We start from the raw sequence: 6000 nt of genomic DNA, 5'->3' as shown, positions 1-6000 counted from the left end.
TCTTAAAAGCATTATAAATGTTAATTGCCAGTCATAAGAAAAAGTTTAAATATTAGTTTTTTATATTAGTAAACTGTGGATATGTGTATTGCATTCCACTATCAGCTTTCAGTTCTACAATGGCTTTCTTGTTTTTCTGCTAAAAAAAACACTTTTTGTCAAATAGTTTTTATGTAGTTGTATGTGTATCTATATAATCATTAGTCAAGGAAATTACAATACTGACTTTAGTAGAAAAAATTAAAAGGCTAAAAGTTTTATCGTTCATTCTAATCTGTGAAATGATGCTGTCATATGAAGTGATGTCACAATAGATACCAGGAATGAAGTCACTACATCCAGAGACTTCCAAAGCCACAGGGCATTCTTGAAGAGAATGACTGACCTTCCAAGATACAGAAGAGCATCGAGGATCAAGTGAAATGGTGATTCATAGGTTGTGACACCCGGCATAGAGATGTGAGCAGTGGCATGTATTATTAAAGGGATGCTTAAATGAGACAGGATGCAAAGATGTGTTAGCACATGGTGTGTGTTGTAGTGCAACTGTTTTTATTTGCAGTTTCAGTTAGTAGCGTTTTAAAAACTAGAAATAAGGCAATGTTTATATAACTTTTATTGACCTTGACTTCAAAATACATGATCAATGAAAGCTGTGTTGTTTTTCTTTTGTAGAGTTGTCTTAAAATTGAAAGTGGCATTGCATAAATTAATGTTTAATCTAATTGAATAAAAAACAAAAGAAATTATCTTCACAGAGGCAAATAATTCATGGTGTTAGAGGAGAGAAAGTACAAGCAAGTCTTAATTCAGTTGTGTAGCTGTTTTACTTATGAAGTTGAAGATGAAGATAAAATAGAAATAGCCTTCAAGTCTATCAACATTCTGCTTACTGTTACTGACTCTGTCTGCATTGGAATCTGAGAGCAGTGTGGTCTGTATGACCCATCACAGAGTACCGAGTCTTTTCATCTTCTCCTAATAGGACATAAAACATATTTTACTGATGCATTTATATTGAATATATTTTTGTGCCTTTGAGTTTGAATTCTTCTCATTCTTCTATTCCTACTATTCTTGGGCTTGATCTTTTCATGGTGTCCCAGATTTCCTGGACGTTTTGTGTTAGGAATTTGTGGGATTTTACATTTTCTTTGACTGATGAATCTATTTTCTCTATCTTATCTTCAACAGCTGAGATTCTTTCTTCCATATCTTGCACTCTGTTGGTGATGCTTGAATCTGTAGCTCCATTTCATTTACCCAGATTTTCCATTTCCAGAATTTCCTCAGTTGGTGTTTTTTTTTTTATTGCTTCTATTTCAATTTTCAGGTCTTGAATTGTTTCTTTTACTTGTTTGATTGTTTTCTTTAAGTGAGTTATTGATTTCTTCCAATTTTTTGGTTTGTCTTTTCTTCCATTTCTTTAAGTGAATTTTTTGTTTCCTCTTTAAGGGTCTCTATCATCTTCATAAATTTATTTTTAAGGTTGTTTTCTTCTACTTCATCTTTTTTAGGATGTTCAGGTCTTGTTGTTGTGGAGCTGCTAGTTTTTGGTGCTGCTATATTGCTCTTTATGTTGCTGAATGTATTCTTACACTGCCATCTACCCATGTCTTCCTCCAATCATTGCAGGTGGGGTCTGTAGCTCTAGCTCTAGTGGTCATTGATGCCTGGGTGGGGGGATGGTGGGGATGGGGAGGATACTGTTGCCTATTCAGTAAGGCTGCAGGTGGTGGGGGTGGGGCACGGGATGGGCTCCCTGGGGCTAGGGCCTAGAGAGTAGGGCTGTCCAGCCAGGACTGCAAATACTCACCTCTTCACCAGGTATAGACAGGGCCTCTACTGATGTATTTATTAACTGAAGTAGAGGTTAGCTCTCGAAGCAAGAACTTCTACGGTTGGCCTCTTTTTTTTCTTGTCAAAGAAAGCAAATTGAATATAATCAAGGGTGGACTATGTATAAGAGTAACCTTGAGCCATGATAAATCAATGACTTACATTAATGTAAGTGATCTCATAAGTTTTAACACCTGGGGTTATTATGAGGGATAAATAATATATAACATATCATTGCATTATGATCCTGAATGAGAATTACTGATAAAATTGCCATTTATCTTTCCTTGCACATTCTAATGTCACTTTAGATTTTTGGCTGCTATGGTTTGAAAATAGTATATCTTCTAATTTTAAATAATGGCCAGATACCCATTTAGAATGGTATGGTTGGATAGAATATGCTGTCAGCCAGCTCAGCCTAAAAACTTCTTTTGAAACAGTTCCTGAAGCAACCACTTAATTCACCTATGGTGGTTTCTTTTTTCTTTCCTTCTGAAGTTTGTTCATTATTTCTCCTAACTGAACATACATCTCAGAGATCTGTTATTCACAAGAAGAATCCAAATACCGACACACACACACACACACACACACACACACACACACACACACTAAACACATTAGCCCAATAACTGAAATTGGATTGCATTATAAAGTGTTCTTGACTTTGAAAGAGTCGTGATCTTCAGTAAGTAATTTCATGGCAAGACATGAAGTGTGCTTCAAAAGTGTAGACAAGTGACGGTCACTTCTTTTAAAAGTTATTTATTATTACTGCGTGTGTGTGTGTGTGTGTGTGTGTGTGTGTGAGAGAGAGAGAGAGAGAGAGAGAGAGAGAGATTCTTCTTGCTCCCATCACTTGAGTTTGGCCTTCTCTTCATTATGTCTTCATCGTTTGGACCACATGAGGCCTGGGGTAGGAACAAAGTGAAGCCAGAACGGGTGAAGGAGTCAATCACTGTTCTCTCACATCGAGGTGGTGCTGCTTCTCGGGGAATCATTTACATGCTTTGGTTTCTTCCTGTGCCAAGCCCACTGCTGTGTGCCAGCTATTCCATCTTCTTGTAGTAATCATCCACTGGACTGGGCACAATCACCATGCTCCCTTTTACAGCTAAGAAAACGTAAGCTAGAGATTTCCTGTTAGTTTTCATTTTAGGATGCTGAAATTGATTCAAATAACCAACCTAGGATTGAGTTTTAGTACACTAGTGTAAAAAATAATTTATATGTTTGTGATACAGTCAAGAAATAAATGCTAGATATACTTTAAAGAGAATCATATATAATTATGAATATAGACCATATTTTCTAAAACATTCAGAAGATATTAAATATTTTCAACCATCTTAACAAAAAATTCCCAGGTTTCAATGAATTAGAAGCACAAATAAATGTCATCATTTTCTTCTATTGTTAAAAGAATAATTTGTCTAATTAACTGATAATTGGAATTATCACTTAGCTGTTTAAAGGAAGCTGCTCCAACACCTGCATGATGCCAAGCTCTATGCAAGCCACTAAACAATGTTAGAACGACCATTCTGAAGACAGGGTGTTTCCCCTAGGGTTGCAATTTCATTATCAATTATGCTTAATATTTTTATGGTTCTAGTTACTTCAATAACTAGAAAATCGAATGTGCACATCAACTGTAAGTACCAGTCTCTGGCCTCCATCTTTGAAGGCCATGTCCCTGTGCTCTCCAAACCTTGACCCCTCCCCCGAGGAGGGGCAAAATAGCCCTCCAAAACCTTGACCATTCCCTGAATCTATTTAAACTGCTCCCCAGAAAAGTCTCCGTGTGCTCCCCTCACCCAGAGGTTGCATTTGAGGCTTTCTGGCTTCCTTCGGGGCTACCTGAGAGTGCAGAAATCCCATTAAACCTGGATCTCCTTTAATTCGGCTCCTTGTCATTTGGCTTGATTGGGATTTTTGCGTCGGCAGAGAGCTCGCGTTAGGAAAATTCCTAATATCAACTATGAAAATGGAAATTTTTTGAGGGATTTAAAACTAGAAAAAATAAAAGTAGCTCTCTGTGCCTTATTCATGACTCACATGTCCTTTTGTCTGCATCCCTTCTTTCCTCACCACACAGAACCATCTCCTTATGGTCTCCTCTCTAACTTCATAGTCTGCCCATCCTTTCGATAGCAGTTCATCCAGTGTACACGTGTACTTTATAGCTTAGCTGAAATACGGTTTATTTTCTTTCTAAATTTGAGTTACCCTACTTGGGACTATACTTTCTACTTCCACCCATCTTCCATTTCCCCACCAACACACAACACAAAGAAATGAATAAATAGAAAGCAACACTGAATTTTAAAACCTTGCTACATTGTGAATTGTTTTGCCAGTGACATGGCACAATGAATAAAAATGGCAGCCATAAGTGAGTTTCTTATTGTTTGATGTTTTTTCAGAAGACTTGCTACAAGGATTCCCCAAGAGGAGAATCCATGGTGTTGGATTTCCTAGACTTTTGAACTACATTTCTTTAGCAGCTTGGGTTGGAAAATCCCCTAAATCCAACTTGATTTACAAGATATAATTGTCAACATTTCCCATGTTCAGAAGGTTCTAACAATTCAACTAGGTCTATGGTGGGAGTCACTCATTTGAACTTCAGATATTTCTTTTTCCCTGCAATGCATTCAAATAATAATAGTTTAAATTAGCCTTGCCTCTTGATCTTCAAGCCTGTGCTGAAAGTCCCCTCCCCAAGATCAGCTCTACTTTTGATTATTCATTTTAAATACTCACAAATTATGATATGTGTGATTCTAGATAATTAATTAGCATGAGATAATACGGATTAAAACCTGCAAAGAATGCCTGCACATCCTTTTAGGGAATACAATAGAGAAATAGCTAGATCTCTTTTCACAGTGAAGTGACACAGGCGAGCATGTTTATCTTACCAATGATATATTTGGGCAAGAATATGTGCATTCTATGTATTTCTTCATACATGGAAAAACACATATCTAGGAACATGGGACAACATGTATGAAAGGTGACTATAAAGGAAAAAAAAGTCATCTGAGCTTTAACCCCAGAGTGTTACCACTTGTCAATGTGACTGATCTTAGCTGCCCTTACAGGCAGATGCCAGACTCCCAGTGGCAAACAGTGTTAACCAATGTATATGATCAAGTTGCTACAGAATGGCTCATGATCTCATGCACACAAAAGAATTGTTCATCATAAATGACCTTATTGAAGTAAATTATCTCATCAAAGAGATTCACTGCATCAGAACGTTCCCGGGCTTGTAAATCACGGGAGACAGAATATTATAAGAGCTCAGAGTTGTGACTCTGGAGGTCAAGGGTGAATTCTGTGCAATATTTATGAAATCCAGCATTGCTGGGTTGTCTTCCAGTGACAATAAATTTGGCCTTGGAGCCTGTTTTAGCCAAAGGGACACTGAAGCTGAAGTGGAAGGTTTGGACGACTAGTTGATGACCTAATTGTAAATGCCTCGTCCAGTCCTCTTAGGGATGAGGAAACTCATGAAAAAAAATAAGGTTTTGCCATTCTTCCTATCTTCACTGAACTCTGTCAACCAAGGCATCATGAGAAAGGGAAATTTTTGAAGCCATTGACTTTGGAATACCTTTTTTTGTACAGGCAGGTTGCCTGATTTCTGCTTCTTCTAGGCATCTAGACTAGTCTCAGAGTCTTTTCACCTTTGCTTGTTTACTTTTGGAAGAAAGAACCTAGAGAATCTAGTCAGCCTCAGGGACATCCTGAAGCTCTTTGCTCCCGAAGCTTTCTGTTTAAGGAGTTCCCTTGCAGGATGGAATGTTTTAATCCCAGAAGAAACTGCTACTCAACAATAGCCAACAAGAATCCAACCGCCAAGATTTTAATAACTGAAAACTGAGACAAACATCAATAAAGATAGTCAAAATAAATACAACATTAGTAATTATAACTAAGCAAGCTAGATGCTCTAGTTAAGTAATAAATAGATAAAAATAAATATGTAGGAGCCGCAATAGAGCATTTGCTTAGCATGTGTGGGAACATAAATTAAATTTCAGCACCCACAGAATAAATACAACTAGATGCTGCTTACTATAAACACATGTAAAAAGCAGGAATTCAAAAATACTAAACATTAAAATGGTTAAAAATTTTGGCCATGCA

This window comes from Myodes glareolus, chromosome 20 (genome assembly GCF_982192425.1).
Source record: "Myodes glareolus chromosome 20, mMyoGla1.1, whole genome shotgun sequence".
NCBI classification, from domain to species: domain Eukaryota; kingdom Metazoa; phylum Chordata; class Mammalia; order Rodentia; family Cricetidae; genus Myodes; species Myodes glareolus.
This window is presented reverse-complemented; position numbering follows the sequence as displayed.